The sequence below is a fragment of the Contarinia nasturtii genome, unplaced genomic scaffold (assembly GCF_009176525.2).
Source record: "Contarinia nasturtii isolate CC-2019 unplaced genomic scaffold, AAFC_CNas_1.1 Cnas_scaffold_1371, whole genome shotgun sequence".
NCBI lineage: Eukaryota > Metazoa > Arthropoda > Insecta > Diptera > Cecidomyiidae > Contarinia > Contarinia nasturtii.
In genome coordinates this window covers 3,586,084-3,604,705 of record NW_022198708.1, presented here as the reverse complement: position 1 = coordinate 3,604,705, position 18,622 = coordinate 3,586,084, and the positions used below count along the sequence as shown (strand labels likewise).

The following is an 18,622-nucleotide window of genomic DNA, read 5'->3' as shown; positions in this document are numbered from 1 at the left end:
ACACAAGACCTTAAGAGTTAGGCACTTTGTTATGTTGATGTGTGTGTGTGTGGATGTATGTGGCATAGCAGTGAAGTGAACTTGCCAGCTTTTTCTATGTATAATATGCCCGTAAATTTATTCATAAATTCTTTGTTGACCCAATTGATCAACGCTATGCAAAAAGAATAATTCATGTTAGGCTTTGAAGCGGTAAAGAAAAACCATCTGCAATGCAAATGGTTAAACTTGTGTTTCAACACTTTTTATGCGTTTGCATTGTTTTAATCTCTTACGTGAGAATTGACATGAACGAAGGATATGACAAATCATTATTAAATTAAATTCTAAACTAGCGATTAATGACGATGTACCACACCGATCAGATTGAATTCTTCTTAATCATTGACAACGTTGGATTGTACGCTGTAATGCAAAGCAACAGGGACAATGTTGAACGATGGTAGCAACCAATTATGTAACATTGCATTAAAATCTATTAACGTCAAAAAATTAAATAACCAAAGAGTCCCCTCGATCAGAAGGATTAGATGCAACCAGTAGCTAATAACAAGTCATTGACTACGTATGTCTCAACCACGAACACAGTCACTCAATCCTACGAGTCTACTTCTATGCAATAAGTTGATGATCATCGCCGCCGCCACCGCCGTTGCACTGTCGCCGTTGTAACTTTTGTTGTTATTTTATTTTTAATTTCTTTTTTGTTCTGTTTTGTTTATGGAAATAATGCATCGGCCCTTGGTTAGAATGAAGTTAAAATAAAATGCAATGAACATGAGAGTTAATCGATACAAAATCGGATGCTGGGAATGACGACGGCATCGGCGGTGGTGGTAATACAGCGGCGACAACAAATGCACACCATGTGAATTCTTATTGTGGTTACGCATGCAATGCGTATGAATGTTCACTGTTCATACATGGGTGTGGGTAATTGGTGTCAATACGTGAATTCATATCTTGTAAATTGATTCATTTAATGGCGTTGCTCAGATCCACAGACATGTCTGAAGGCGATTTATACAGCCACTTATTTACACATGTACATATTCATATTGCCTCTTTGGTGTCTATTGTTCGGAGCTGATCAATCCATTTTCGTTTTGGTTCGTTCACAATTTGTGCACAAGAAATTTAGTGTCATTAAATCATTTGTACGCTCTTTCCGTCGTCTGACAGCATGTTATTGTCGTTTGTCGTTGTGGCCGCATTGAAACGAAATGAAAAACATTTTTATTTGGGTGAATGTGTTAATAACAACATCAACGATTATATTTGCATGCAACACACTGCAATATTTGCACATTAGAAGAATTTTATGCAATTCGTTGCGTGGATAATCTTTGAAATAGTGCATCAGGAAATTAGAGCAAACTGCGCGGTTAAATATCAAAATGCACTTGATTTGTAAGTGTACGTAGGAAAAATAGCAGCAAAGAAACGGATTAACAGGTGATCCCGTAACTTGAACTGCATACAGATCTTACCAATGCATAGTGTAACATTGCATACGCACATATAATAAGCACGCTTCGAATAGAACAATAAATGCATAAATAGCAATGATCATCGACTAAAACGGAGAAAGCGATAGATGCTTCGTTAAAACGGTTCAAATATTTGTTTGCACAGTTTTTCACTTGTTCTCGCTCACTCATTCTTGCATTCGCCGTCTTTCTTCTAATTCTTTATATATATATATATATATATATTTTCATTCTAAATCAACCAATAAATTTGCTAGGCAAATGTTTGCAAGCCGGGTTAAAATATTACAGTTGCGGCTTCATTCGACATTAATATTTATATAGCGAGTGTGCGAGTCATTATTAGTCAGCAAACATTAATTTGCCACTGACTTTGTACTTGCCATGAACAGTTTTTTTTCTTTCTTTCTTTCTTCATTTCCTTTTCGTTTTTTATTTTTGCGTTTTGCCTCTTGTGATTCTCATTCAAGCCCTATATGTTACAACAGTCATGCCAGAATTTGATGTAATATTACGATCGATGTTTAGTGTTTTTGAATGTAAGCATCTCGAATATGCCGGTGTCGATTTGTTGTTAAATACCTGCGGCTGCTTGTTACTTTATTTAAACTATATCAGATGATGAGATTTTTCATATATATATTTTTCATAGTGTATGTGTAATAATTTTTTTCCACATCGCTCTGCCACCGATTTACCGATTTCAGGCGGCATTTTCAAGAGCAAATGATTCTAATGTAGCAAAGCGACTTTTCTTGCATTTCTTATGTTATTGACGTTGAATACGCATTTGCATTACCTTTTATGGTAACAATTTTCGTTCGGCATCACTTGAAAGGACAGAGAGAGCAGAGCGAAGAAAAAAAAATTGTTGTTAGAATCCATTTGTATTTCACACCGGGATTGTTCAATTAGATGCTCAATTAGAGGAACATTTTTTTTTGTTTCAAAATGCATTTAACATGGACAATCTAATGTTATCGAAATTTCTTTATTAAGTATCAAAATTCCTTAAATTATGAGAACGTACATTAAATTTAGGAAGAGTCTTTCCGTCAAATGTCGTATCTCTTTTATTATTTTTTTCAGTAATTCGATTTTTTTTTAATTTTCAATGGTTAGACATTAATAGCGACAATCCATTATGATTTCACACGTTTCCTATGAGATAAAAAAGTATCTCATGAACATCGTAAACACAGATTCACTTTTTCTGGATTTGTTTTTTTTATTCAGACTCTCTATTGCTCTTTCTCCATTACTTTTTTTTGTTCATTCGTCGCGTGATCAAATTTACTAAATCGTTTCAAATATCTTCAAGTCGTCAAAATAAAATGTGACTCTTCTAACGCCGCTTTCCTTAATTCATGCTTTATTGCCTCTCATAAAGTAGCACGTAATGTCCATCTCTTTTGCCATACAAAACATGCTTACTATATTTCCACAAATATTTATCGGTCTTGGGAAAACATCATCAACAACAACAACAACAACCATCTCTCAAGCGAATGCGATTCGATCACAAAACGAGTGTGATCATCATTATCAGCATCACTGATTCGAATGTGCGCGATGCTAACCATGCATAACGTCTTCAGCATCAGATTCCCCGCTGTAATTTATTTTATTAATTTCAAATCTATAGAATCTGTAAAAATATTTGATGATTCGATGCTATTTCCATTTGCGCGATGTGTGCATGTTAGATGCACAGCACAAAAAATAATATCGAACGAGGACGATGTTTTGGGTCGACGTTGAAATCGGATTAATGTATAATTTACATATTTTTCATATCAAACGACACATTTTTGCAATTTTATTCAAGTCTCTTTCTCGATGTATCGAGAGCATAAAACGAACGAATGGAAAATTATACAAAATGATGCTGATTCTGGCAGGCAAGCGCGAGCAATCATCGAGCATAGATGTTTATCTATATGTGTTTAAGTGCTATACTGTGTAATGTGCTCGATCTCTTTCTCTCTCTCTCTCTCTCTCTCTCTCTCTCTTTTTCTCTCTATCTGAGAATACAGTTGAATTTGGTGAAAACGAAGCCGAGAGATTTTCTATTTCATGCAATGCGCACCATGAACTAAACCGGCATTACTTGGAATTGGGATAGATTGACAAAAGGCGAATGAACAACAACAAGCCGAAAAAAGACATGGATAGAAGCCAGCAACAACAAAATAGATATCAAACAACTAAAAGTCTCTATCTCATCGTTATCAGGTCATGCGCATTGCATATTTGCGATTTTTTTTTTCACATTTACAATGTATGGAATAGAGAATAAATTGTTCAGAATCGAATTAACTGAGTACACACAGCGATCGATTCACGTAAAATCGATTTCTTCGGTTGCAACAACCAATAGATAAAAATCGGTAGTTTGGTTAGGTGTTTTTCGGATTTCTCACAGAGGACTTCGCTTCTTTTTATTTTACTTCGTGCCATGTATATAGCAAAAGAGATGCACACGTATTTTTCCACATGGACACGTTAATAAATTTCAGGCACAGACGTAAGAAGACACACGCCAGCCAATATAACTAAAATCAAACAAACACACACACTCGATTCACATATACTCAGTGCACTAGAGGAAGAAACAAAAAAAAAAATGCCGATTCGTGATCCTGAGTTTAGCATTTAGTGTGCGCGAACAGTGATCACCCGGCCTACGAGTACGGCAGAGTAAAATTGAACGAACAAATAACGGCCGAATATAGAGGATGCGAGACAGAAAGAGAGAAAAAATAATATGTACACAAACTGTATAATGTGCACATGGCATTTTCGATAGAAGAGAGCATCTTGGAAGCAACAGCCATATCGCGACGAACTTCGATAAATAAAAAAAAATACATCCGATAAAAACAAAAAAGCAACCAAATTACAAATGAAAAGAGATAGCAAAACTGTGGTGAGCAAAAACTGCGAAGTAGAAAAAAAAACGAAGAAGCAAACGAACTCTGGAAATAAATCCAACAAAGACACTTTTAAAATGGGGTTAATGCTGTCTTTTTTTCTTCATCGAAACATATTTTCATTAGTGAAACATGGTCGCCTCTGTCGATCTCCCAAATGTGCGCACATGTATAGCCACCAAAATCAAATGCGATTAAGAGCTAGGCGAATTGGCAGTCGCGACATCATTTCATATTCTTATTTTGTACTTAATCGCATGGCTCGAAACACACAAATGCACACATGAATATGTGCCGAGAGAGGTATTTGATGTTTTGGATAGCCAATGTATGATAAGCCCACTCTTATTCGCGAAAAAATATGCTCGCGATGGTCGATCGTTTGTTGGTTTTCATTCATGTTCGCTCATCGAATGCCATTGCCAGTGCATAATAATAATTTATACGTATTAGAAAGATATGGGGATGCGAGCGAGATAAACACCGACAACTGTAATCTAATAATAATAGAAATGGCAAAATATAAATAGGAGAAGACGAAGACAACAACAACGAAATAAAACACACAGCAAATTCCCCGTGAATGCGAAAAGGAAATTAAAATTTGTGGCATATGCGATGTACACCGTATAACCATCATTACCTTTTCATCGCGAATACATTTCATTTCAATAGAACAAGAGAAATTGCAATGGCAATGACAATGGCACATACGAAGAAGAAAGTATCCACATGCTATACCCACAATCAGTCGCCTATATTAATATGAAAGAAGAAAAGGAGCCATCAACAAACAATTGAAAATAGAAAAAAACGACGAAAAAAAAATAGAATGGAAAATATAAGCAAAATTGTGCTAAAGCAAACCAACCTTCATTCCGATGCACTGAGATATAGGTATAGAAGAAAAATATGCAGCACACACGACAAACCACGAAAAGAATAAACACGTATACGACGACAATGAGAAATGTCGGAATGAAAAAAAGAATAAGATGAAGAAGAAGAAAAAAAGGGAACACATCGTGCTCAGTGCGAATGGGAACTTTTGTTTTTCTTCATTTGCTCGCTGGCTATTGACAGTTCAATAGATTGCGAAAGCTGGAAAATTATTTGCCATTCGATTTGTTGTGCATTGTGGTGTGGTTTGTCGCTTGAGCACGCGTTTAATTCACATATTTATTGACAAAGTTAGAGAAAATGAGCACTTTATGCATATCCGTTCTAAATCATTCATTAAATCAAGCAAATGTGCACGCGCGCACATTTCGCATCGTTCTTGATATGAAAGCTATCGAAACAAAAGTCCAAACTATGCATAGAATTGATACTGTTAAGCGATTCAGGAGAATCAGATCAAAAATTTCGTTCGCTTTGGATTTTGAAGTATGCGCAAAAATAATGGACTCAGATAAACGCCAATGTCCCAAAAGAGTTAAGCGTGAAACTTCAGTTATGCCGATGTTTAGTCTCTATTTTCATCATCATAATCATTGGTGTGCATATTGAGAAGCAAATAATTAAATGAAAGTTCCGACCGAATGAGAAACAAAAGCGTACACACAATCTGTGTCCAGTTTGCGTTCTTTGCCACATTTTCCCGTGTCTCGCGGAATCTCATTCTAATCGAATGCGAAGTTCATTGTATATCATTTTGAAGAAAACGAAAAAAAAAAACAAAAATATTGCGATTCTCAATGAAGTAAAAACAAAAGCCCAATATTAGCGTATTAGCGCCGTATTATAGACCATAAGCGAGTTAATAGCATATTCGATTTGGTACACATGAACCGATGGATTGAATATAGCAAATATGTATAAAATATATAGTAAAATGGAAGACACCATCAATTGCAGCGACCAGTTTCGTTTTAAGCAAATGTAAAATCGGAATATTTCGTTCGATTGAAAAATGTTTCGTGTTCCAATTCCCAGATTATATTCATATTTGTTTGTATTAACAAAGAATATATCAAGATGGCAGCATCTCTATGCTGTGTTGTCTTCTGCTTTTCTTCATGCTGTTGATGGTGTGTCTTTTTTTTCTTTTTTATTATTACTTTTTTTTCGCTGCTTTCGTCGATGTCGTTGTTATTTACTCGTCCAAATGCGACTACCCAAGAAATGAATACGACAAAAACAGCTACAAAATATAATAGAATGATAAAGAAAATAAAAAAAAATTGCATGAACACGTTAACCAAATGAAGCACTCATCGACATACATTTGCGTGGTGGATTATGTGCCCGCGCGCTTGCGCGCCTCTCTTCATCAATTCTATTTTCCGTCCAAATAGTTGAATAAACGTGAATTACTTTTACCATTTCTCAATTTTGTGTGTGTGTGCGCGCGTCGCGCTTGAAATTGCATATGCAAGTGATACTTTATTTTGCTTTTATTGGATTATCGGAACCAAATAACTTTTCTACCCAGATAGTCACACAATTCAAAAAGGAAATAAAAGAATGATTCGCATTGAAACGGTCGGGAGAATGAGAAAAAAAACGAAGAAAACACAACCAACGACAGTTAAGAAGAACGAATCTCAATTGCTTGCAGCGAGACCATGATCATACGGCCGAATATAAATTTATTCGAAGGGGAAAGAAGCAGCCAATTCGGTTCTTTTACTTTTCATTCCATCGATATCGGAAAAAGAAATTGTTCTTCGGGTGTTTTACCAATTGTATACATTTGATTGTCAGCGTCGTATCTCTCCTCTGTTCGTTCCCTTTTTTTTTATTAAATTCTCATTGAATAAAAAAGCGAAAGAAGAATGCTAAAAAGAGACAACAGCGAACAAAAATTGGTTGGAAAATTTTCATCTGTACAATGCGGGACACATTTTGAATGTTCTCTATTGGTTTGTCATCGGAAATAGTTAACGCCGTCATCATTGTCATTGCGCTCTTTTTTTGCGTTGTTTTTTGTTGTTGTTGTTGTTGTTGTCGTGTGAGCCATTTTCATGCGGCTCTTCTAGACATTGATTTTGATGTCAGTTCGTGCTCGTAGTCATCTGATGCATTTTGTGATACTCTCTTCCCCTTTATCGCTCTTTCTCAGCACATTTGAATGACCGAAAAACCAAGTGTGCTATGCACCATGGCAATGCGCACGCTCAGTCGATTGTAAGCGAATTGTTAAATCAACCGTTTGCCATATGTGTCATTAGACTGGTTGAATGTTCCGCATTTTCTGGGATTTAGCATAATCAAATTGATGGTTCCACACTCTCTCCTTTCTTCGAATCGATATCGATATTGTGTGCATTATGTTTACATCGGTATGCAATAAACACACTTACTCTGTGCACATTCGATCTCTTTCTTTCTTTCTCTTTCATTCCCGCTGTGATCAACAACAATTATTTTGGATCGTTTTTCCTCATCGTATTGATACAATTTTTGGTTGTTGCAGTTCGATTCGTATGTTTCGAGTTGTTTTTTTTTTTGACTAAATTGTGCAGTGAAACAGAGAGAAAATGGATGATTTTTTCTTAAATGGATATGTTACTTTGGCAATGTCATAGCAATTCCATTTAGATCTGACCATTAAAACCATGAAAAGTATTGTGTCACGGAATTTTTTTTTATCTTTTATTTCGTGTTGCCATTTGATTGCTAGTGGCTGCTAACGATAAATCGATTTATCACCGCCGACTTCAATAAATGACCTGACGACGATGACGAACCGTATCGGCGATGATGACGATGTTTTGTTTGTATTCAATGTTTTAAACGAATAAACGATTTCTTAACCGAACGATCAAATCGAGATCAAGTATTCTGTGCCCACAAAAAATATGGAAAATATTTTCCTTTTTTTCCGCGTTTGTCTTCTTGTTTTACACAAAAAAAATTTTTAAAATATCCCATTGATGTAATGATTCGAAAGTATCAACTGCATTGCAGATCAATTGATTATTTGTTTCAACGAATGAGAAAAAAAAATGAAATTACGTGGGAAACCAAAACTGAAGCTAAGTAGATAAAAAGCACAAAGCGGCTAAACGACGAGGAAATAGAAATTTAGGTGAATCAATTGTTTTTGTTTTCTATCCCTCTCTCTCTCTCTCTCTCTTTCTCTTTGTCTCTGTCGTGATTGTGACACGATTAAATTGGTGGCACACAATTGAGTTGTTTGGTGCAATTTGTGTCGATCATATCATATGCCACTTATATTGGTCAATTTACAATATGAACGGGTTATTAATTGGAAAATTCTAAATCGAATACACATTAGGCAGCAAACTACGGCGATCATCAATCATTGCGTTTAAATGGCAACGAATATTGCAAATTTGCTAAATATACATTTGGCATTAAAATAGTTTTAAGCGACCAATAAAATGTCGAAATGAATCAATTATCCGTCGAAAGCAGCGTTATTGCCTTTTCGTCTTCGCATCAAAATGCAATGTTGATAAATGAAATCACTGCACATGCGAGCGAATTAAAAGCATTACGGGTTGTGTCAAGTTGTTTGCAAGGCAACTGGTTTGATTACATTCGCCACCAATAAAATCAACGATTTATAGTAATATTTGCTTTCGGCATTTGCCAACATTGACATCGGCCAAATGGAAGCAAACGTTGTTATTTACATATTGATGCGGCGAATATGCCAATTCGTATATCGGTATGCATAAAAGGAGAAAGAACCAGTAAATGGTAAATAATGGAATAAAATGTGCGTGTAAAACTTTAATATGAGCAATAGAGATCATTTTATAACGTTGAAGAGAACATTAGCTAATGATCATCAAATGACAGGCTTCCGGCAAAAAATGAAATGATACACAATCAATTACAACTCTCAATTCCATTTCAAACATTCAAAGCAGGTTAATTATTTCGTTTAAACTGTTATAAATGGCATTTTTCGTTTGCTTTATGCTTGAACATTGACCATTTGCGACCATTTATGTGCTTTCAATTGCGCCACACGCTAGCCACATATATCACGTTGATTTCGGCGTACATTCGCACACTCATTGTCACTTTATCACGAAAATAATGCATTACGATAAATGAAGAACATAAATTGGCCAAATCATTGTGGTGGCCAAACTAGAATGGAGCCTGCAGCATGTCATTTCAATATACTGAACTTAAGCCACTGAATGAAATAACAAAATTATCGATCACACTCAATGCTCCTTTCTATTTATTTAAAAAAGAAAAAAAGAAAAAAATGAAACCCCGTAAAATCCAATTGAATCAATCGTCATCTACTGAATCGTCGTGCTACACAAACAAAAAGAAGAGAAGAAAAAAAAAACAAATAAATCGAACAGAATACGGATGAAAAAAAAAACAATAAAAATGAAAACACTCTAAGGAAAACAGATGCAAAAATTATATAGAAGCAAACATGTGAGAGGGAGAGAATATCCCATCTATCCGTACTCATAGTCATTGCAATAAAAAATGATTTATTTACGGAAACTATTTATTCTCATAACTGTCTTCGAGTGGATTTGCCCATTTTTCGCCTCAATATATTTTAATATTCTTAATATCCTCGTGTAGTTTATAAAACAAACCCAAACGTATCGAATATACTGCACGGCCAGAGCTAAAAAATTAAAACAACAAAAATTGAACGAGTAAAAAAAAGAAGAAATGAAGTATGTGCAGAAAGCGAGAGAGAATACTAACCGAAAACGACAAGAATAAGAAGTTGCACATGAATGCCAAGCACAACATGCAGAAAACATGGAAATGGTTTTGTGCGCGAGAAAAGAAAAACGGAAAGCGTAGAAGAATTTATTACATCTAGATGTGCTTGGTCAAGTCACAAAGATAGATATTCAACAGCAAACAGCATCAGTAACAACCAGAAGAAAGATAAAATTTATTAGTTCGACTTTTGCGGCTCAGTGAAACGAAAACGATATGTTTTTGGACTGAAAATGGCCATAAAGAAGCGACAACACTGAATGTACATTGTTCACTGGACTATTCTTGCAATTGAACGATTTTTGAAAAGTAGGAAATTAGTTTCATTTATTTGAAATACTTGCAGGCAGTTGTGATGGTGGCGGCGGCGGCGTCTCACACATTCGAAAATTCTATTTCATTTTGGAACATTTTCAATTTTCTAACGATACTGTATTTTCAAGTCAAATATAAATCTCATGTGCTCATTTCGTGGCTATAGGCATTCTAGCACTGATTCACATTCATTTATTGATAATTTTCTATCTATCTTTCACAATATGCTGTTACTGTTACGGTCTTCCTCACTTTTTTCTGTTTTTTTTTTTTTGGTTTTGTTAATTATCTAAATGATGTTGTTTTTTCACACGACAAAATCCAATCGTATAAATAAAATGAAAGCAAAACGTTTGAATTTGGGCGGCATCGATTTTATTTTCGGTCAAGATTCACTTTTTTGTCTGATAAAAAAAAAGAAGAAAGAAAGCCTCGTTTTCTCTGAATAAACCATACCAAATATTGAATGCGCAAACGATGTGCCGCACGATACATATGGCTTTCACCATACACAAATATGTGGCCATTGCAAGGTGGACTGTGTTTGAAACAAACTATTTGTTTATACTTGGATTGGTACACATCCTCGAAAGATGAAAAGAAAATATTTTATTTGTTTTGTCCATTAGGTAATGTGTTATGTGCGCGAGAAACGAGCGTTGTCGCCTAGTTTGGGTTTAATCAGCAGTGGTAGCCTGTTGAGCGGAATTCATACCAGTCGATTTTTGTTTGTTTGTTTGTTTGTTTGAGTCATGTTTATTGCATTCGTGATATTTTCAAAATGTAAGCATTTTCATGCCATTACCGAGCGCGTGCTTACAAATAAATATGCTTTTATGTTGTGCGAATGTATAATTGGAATAAATGCGAAAATTTTAATTTGAAATTAGGCGAGTCGCAATCAAATCTCGACGATACCAAAAGGTGCTCGCATAGACACAACACATTGCATAGAAATTGTGCATACACGTTTCTTTCCATACACAAATACACGATCGATTGCATGGCAGGCAAGCGAATGTATGCTTGCATACATAAGAGCATTGAGATTTCGATCGGTCGATAAATTGCGCGACTTTTTCACACTGAAAATATTTTTTTTAGTGAAATCGCAAACGTATCGAACACAGAAAGAGCGTCACACGATGGTGATCATCTTTTTATCTAATTTTTTTTTCTCTTTCTCTCGGTTGGTTTGTTTGTTTGTTTAGCTCTTCCAATCTATTTTTTTTTTATTTAATAATGCCGGCATAAAATAGAGTAAACCGAAATGGACTCGGGCCAAAAACAAAGGCCATCGTTTGTTTTACGCTTGCGCGCAACCAAAGGAATCAGGAAGTGAAAAAGAATTGACTAGACTCAAACTTTTTAAGGCATTTCAGGTTCGTTTGTTATTTAATGGTCATAAAAATAAATGGGATCCGATAGGGATGCTTAGTTTGTTTTTATTTATTTATCAAGCTTAGATTGTTCTTGCCGGGTGTGTGTGTGTGTATGTGTATTTTGCAGCCGAGAAAATAACAATAAAAAAGAACCACAATAATACACGAAAACGGCAAAAAAATGTAACTTGAGTAAATGAAAAATAATATTACAGCTAGTGTTGCACAATCAAATGTGTTGCATATATGTTGAATGTTGGTTTTAATATTGACCACAACGCTGTTACAGATACAAAATAAAAAATTCAATATGATTACGGCGGCCAAATATGTGGTACCAGTTATGGTTAACCATTTGCCCGTGTCCGCGCCAACAGCCCAATGCAATTGTTTCGAATATAAATATGCATACAGCATAGCGATGCTGGATAAATAACAGCACATCAACAAATCATAATAGACGACGCATCTGAAACATCTAACATGAAAATTACCGTCTATCGTAATTTCAAACTGAATTGCATCCTTTTATTACTTACTTTGGCCCAAAGTATACAAATCTTAAAGAGATAATTGTAATAATAAAGAACAAAGGATAGTGTTTGTGTGTGAGTGAGAGAAAAAGAGAAAGAATTTTATCAAAACGGCAATTTCCATAATTGTATATAATTTATGAAAAAATACACCTCTAACAGCGTTCAAATAATATTGAAGTATATGCCGTTTCTCAAAGCATATATCGACCAGCAAATATGTTGAGAGTGACAATTTCGAAAAGCATCACAATTTCAAATCGTCTGATTATAAATGTACGTACTACGTACGATGATTGAAAATGGCTACCGATCATTAAATTTAAACAAGTGATTTCTTTGGTATTCATTTGAATATAGTGTCATTAAGTGCATTGAAAATCGACGACAACATCATCAACAAAAGCAGAAGCAACAGCAAAGCAGCCAGCACCAAGATGAAAAGGTCACAAGCAATAGTTGGGCATTAATTCCGTGTCAAGTGCAATTAAAATAAAACTTGCCGGGGCATATAGAGAGCCATTTAGACAAAATGGGAAAATATATTCCTGACGCTTTCAGTAATCCATTGCCTATGTTGTTGCGATATTCATCAAAAGTCAATTTTTGTTGTTGTTGTTGTTGTTTGCATATGGTGAATTGTATGCGTGACTGGCGCACATTGGAAAAATATTTCAAAATCGTTGTCGCTTATTATGGATACAAAGAGTGTGCGCGTTCACCAAGTGAAGATTGTTGTCAGTTCATCGATGCACAAAATCAACATTATAAATATGTACGTCGATGAAGAGAGCGAGCGAATAAATTCCGAAATATTCTCAAAATGGATAATTCGCCAGCATTTAGTTATTTTGGCATTTTTCCTTTCATTCATTTCAAGCAGCCAATAGCCGTTTCTAGCCCAAATGAGCGCTCTTTCATGTCGTCAGTATTGTGCATCATTTTACTTCCGTGTTTCACATCAATCGTGCTTTTTTTACTCAATTTTTCATGCTTCTTTTTCCTTTTGGCTTTTCTTCTTTTTTTTCTTTTCGTTTGTCTCTCATGCGTTCATTTAAGTCTTTTGATTTTTCAATTGTATTGGAATTGAACACGAATTTCAAAGGAATCTTATCGCTGAATCGGTGGCACACACTCAATTCAAACTAAATAAACAGTTTTGCGCAATAAATGATCGCAGATGCACAAGCACATCAAGAAAAATCGAAATTAGCCATTTAGGAAGAAAGTTAATGCCTATCGCAAATATTGAAGACGACGAAGATGAAAAAAAATATATATATTAGAAAATTACGGCATATGGAAAATATGTGGACTTATAGTTTTGAATGCGCATGCGTTTAAAACAAGCCAAAGATATGTCAATCAACGTCGCTATAGACTCTGCTTATATTCTTCTATGACATTTACAGCCACAAATGAACAACAGCAACAATTTCGACTAGAATGCACCGCAATGTCATTCTCATACATCTATGATCACATGGCCATAGAAATATCCAATAGAACCACAAACAGTGTACAGTGTGTGTATGGTTTTTTGTTATTCTTAAAAGTTGTGTTCTTTTTTTTGCGTTTTTCATATGGATTTTGCAGAAAACTTCTTCTTCGTATCGCATTTCTATGCTCATTTATTGGCATATCCATGCTCAATACGTTCGTGTTTGTTTTGTCGTTTGTTTTGTTCGAATTTTTCCATTGCTGTGCATATGCGCTTCATATTTACCTGTTGCTCAACAACGCTTTCATTCTCCAATCATCAAACAAACATATGACTAAAGCGCTTCGCACCAGATAAAATGTACAAAAATCAACAAAAACGAAAACATTCACAAAACTCGGGATTGTGAGTCCATACAGAGCATTCAACTCAGACATAACGATGATGGTTTATCGATTTTCTTCTGGCTGACACGCAAGATCTCGAAATATTTAATGATATTCGCTCTGTGCGGTGGCTGCATTGAGTCGATTGCAATGAAAACTTAAGAATTTATAATGAAGAGTATTGTGCAGGTTGAAAGAAGCTTGTCTCAAAAGCGAAAACAAAATCACATGATCATTTCATGTTGTTTGTATCCGAAGCAGGTAAAAATTATCTATTCTCTGTGACTTACATTTTTTTTTAATTCAAAATCATGTCGAAACCACATTTTTCACTTTGCGACTTGTTATAATTCACTGGAACATTGTCAATCGAATTTCATTACAAATATCTTCTGAAATGCATATACTATTAGGGGGAACTTGACTGCACGCCTCACTGTATTATATGTGGTATATAGCCTATACTCTTGCGTCCCCCCGCACAGTACCTATAGACTGTTTATGGTGTATTCCATAAGTTGTACTCGGTTCACGGCATAGCCGGTGCACAACCTACCGCCATATAAATGCATTTGGGCAACACCATCGATTGATTGTCGTCAGCAAACCAAGCGTTTCTGTTCGACAATCGTCGTTGGTCCAGTCGTACAAACATATGTGCAGGAGGTATAGCTATACGAGCGTAAACAGTAAACATGTTGTTATATTCAAATTAGTGACTTTGTGCGGGTTGATTCTCAACAATTTTTTATTTTATTTTTTCTGTCATGTAAAAAAAGGCAAGAGAGTTTCTAAACATTTGCTATTAGTCATTGGGAGTCAGTGTATATTCGAAGTCACGCATTTGAATCGTTGTCATCATTAATCGATCATCAGAAAAGGTTTGATATTTAAAAGTAAAATTTAGATGCAAACAAATGAACAAAATACAACTTAATAAGAAATAATTTTGTTAGCTGCTATAATAATATCAATACAAAAACTGAATGCAATTCATTCTCATGTACTTAAATGAGGTGCGAGAGGCCATCATATGTCCACTATCACAGTTCTAATTTATCGGTTTTTTTTTCTTTCTTGGGAATTTTGTGTAATTGCATTTCAAACATGGTTTCAATGCGGTTTTCCACTTGGTTGCGCCATAACTTATTACATTAACTTTAACTTCATTTCTTTGTTAGGTATATTTGCATTCTTTGCGAGTATTGATGCTATGTGCTGATTTTTTTTATTCGTTCGTTTGGCCTCCCTATCTTTGTCTCTCTTTCATTTTGCACTGCATCCATCTGAATTTCACTTCATTTTGTCTCATAGATAAACCGTTATTATGCGAAGATAAACACTAACAAAATAAATTCGACGAATGTTATGCTCGCATTCGGCAAACATTAAATTTGCATACTTCACACAAAGTGAAAAGATTTAGTAAACTGATTAGTCACTTTGCTTGCCAAACCGTTGATCACTGTGTGTGTGTGCGTGCGCTCGTGCGCCCATGGATCAGTTGCTTCACTCTAAGCAAACAACAACCATTCGCTTCTCCACTCGATCTTCTTCCGCAGAACGAACATATTGTTTATTTTGTGTGATTCTTGTGTAAAGAATCTCATTCGGTTTTCCTGGATTGGCCAATCTAAAATGTAAACAACTAATCCAAAACCGCAATACTCGCTTCTATTATACGGTTTTTTGATGCTGTGTGTTCCACATACGTTCAATTTTAATTCCTTCTTTTCAACTCAACTTCATATTATTTCACATACATTCAAAATGTACAATAGTGTGTTGATATTTTTGCACCCAATCGTAACTACATCATACATCGGGGAAAATACGAATTCTTAACACACTAAACACACTAGAAGACAACCACAATAAAATAACAAATAAATATAAATAAATTGTATATAAAAAAAGAGGAATGGAGCAAAGTGAAGGAAAAAACGAGGCGAGGAAATGAAGAGCCATTTACAGACACGGTGTTTTTATGTTTTAACATCGTTTCACGTGACTCTAATCTTACACTTTTTATCAAATTTTCGATTGGCAATTCGTATTCGAACAAAACGATAGGTATTGAAAGCAGCTCAACACTGTTCGGTTTCGTCTCTTTTTCTCTTTCAATCTCTCTTTTTTTTTTTAAATGAAAGCAAAAATAAAAGAAACTGCATACACACACTCACTCACTCACTCACACAAAACGTCACACAAAAAACATATTTGAGCTGCTGGCAGAGAGACAAATGAAAATAAAACAGTGTATTGAAGAATAAAAAAAAAGTGTGCCTATAAAAGAATGAGCGCGCTCGCAATAACATAGCGCGCAATTCCAAATAAACTGCATTAAAATTGGTCACACAGAAGAAAGGTGACGGAAAGAGATTAAGGAGAGAAGAAAAAAAAACACTTCCAACCAACCAACAGCAACTAAGAACAACAAACGCGATCAAACTGAGTGAGAAAGATTGGAGACATCTTTTGCCATTGAGCTCGCGCGCGCAAACAGACACACACTTACAGAAAATGACTCCAAATCTAACAGCATCGAGTACAGTGTAATGATTTTAACGAGCACATATTTTCGAATGGTTCTTATTTGTTTAGTGCTCATTCAGATTTAGTGCAGTGGAAAGTTCATTAAAATCGGAATATAAAACTTTTTTGTGCCTCTCTCTCTGTGTGTGTGTCTTTCACGCTCGTATGCTATCTATGCCCAACACTTTGCTCCCCATTTTGTCGTATTTATTCATTTTTCCACATCATCTGCCGCGCGATGTGGTCGTTGGCATTGCGGCCAACTTCTGTTATGGTGTATTACTAGCACATGTCCCATTGATTTGGTCATGTTTTGTGTGACTCTGTGTTTTATTATTATTATTACTATGGTTATTTAGTGAGATCTCGCGGTTTGAGTAATAAGCGCGCTAAATTTAAATGGAAGTTGTCGGCTTCGTGTTATTGGCATGCTGTTCAACAATTTTTTTTAACGAAAAAAGGACTACTGCACAAGATGTAACAAGACCATGAAATGAACAAGTCGATTTTCGTGTAAGTAAATCCGATAGAATGATGATACCACCGGGCAAATATCGAAATAGTGCCCACAATGTGTAATGAGCGAGTGCACAGGCCCGCGAACCACGTCAAAGAAAGAAAGAGAGAGAAAGGGAGCGATGGAAAGAGAAAAGGAAGAGAAAGACAGAAGATGTACAGATAAACCACAATATGGGGAAAATATTTAAATGAACATTTTAGTTCGATAGGAATCGTATACAATTTTCACCTTTCAAAGTTCATGTCGCTTGTAATGCGATGTGAAAAGATGTTGTTGCTGTTCCCTTTTCCCTTTAAACTAACTTGCTCTTTTGTTAGAGCAGAGTAGATGCGAACGTTGCCATTGCACATTACTCAATGCTTGATTCATGGACATGGAAATCTTGGCACATACACAGACAAACACTAATTTACACTGCCACATTCGGACTGATTCCTTCAAAGTGTCCGTTTAATCGGATGTTTTTTTTTCTTCATTTTTTTCTATTTTCGGAATGGTCAATGCGCGCGCTTCCTACAAAGCTAAAATGCATTGAAGTGTATGAAATTCATTTCATGTGATGGTGTTGTTAGATGGTATATGCATAACCAATTCATAGTCGCGAGGTTAAATTAATTTTAGCGCGCATTGTGCATGCCACAAAGTTGCACGTACACATACATACCTTTTGTCCACATCGCTTCTTGGCCAAATATCTATTTATTAATACAGTTTACTATATACATTGAATGCGGTCGGTCTCTTCGAAGTAAACAAAATTATGCTTCACCTAGGGGAGAGAAACCAATGCTAGTTTTTCTAGTTTATAGCTAATTTACTAGTTTTTAGCTAATTTTCTAGTTTATTGCTTGAATAATCTAATAATGCTAATATTCCTTTATGAAATTGCTAGTTTTCTAGTTTTTTGTTCTGTCAAATGACAATCAAATGATTGTACTGACACAATGAAGTATTTTGACGTTTTGTTGTTCAGACATATTTTTATGTGTTTTGAATAAATATACACTTATAATAGTGAAAATTAGTTTAATTATTCTTTTTTAACACAAAATCGTGCATAAAGTACTTGTTTCTTTCAATAGTCGACTTGTAAAATTGATTTAGTCACCAAATCATGGCAGAATATCAAAATGGCGGATCAAATAATTTTTGCTAATTTTTGCTAATTTTTCTAGTTTTTGCTAGTTTTTTTCTAATTTTCCTAGTTTTTACTTGAAATATAAAAAACTAGCAAATGGTTTCCGTCCCCTAGTGCTTCACCAACCGAATGAATTTTCATAAATTAAAAGATAAACGTGGTTCGTTTGTTTTACTCTTTTTGCCTGAGTATATGAATTTAACATTTAGCCATAAACACTGTGCCAGATACGAGAATGAAATGCGACGAATTTTTTTGTTATTTTCG

At 35.1% G+C, this 18,622-nt stretch overlaps 2 protein-coding genes across 6 annotated transcripts in view; one reads left to right on the top strand and one right to left on the bottom strand.

The window, feature by feature from the left end:
- Window positions 1–18,622, bottom strand: part of LOC116345614 (autophagy-related protein 16) — a 58,624-nt gene that overhangs the window by 16,532 nt on the left and 23,470 nt on the right. The gene's annotated exons all lie outside the window — the stretch shown is intronic.
- The window catches only part of LOC116345613, a 90,840-nt gene that overhangs the window by 52,394 nt on the left and 19,824 nt on the right, over window positions 1–18,622 (top strand). The gene's annotated exons all lie outside the window — the stretch shown is intronic.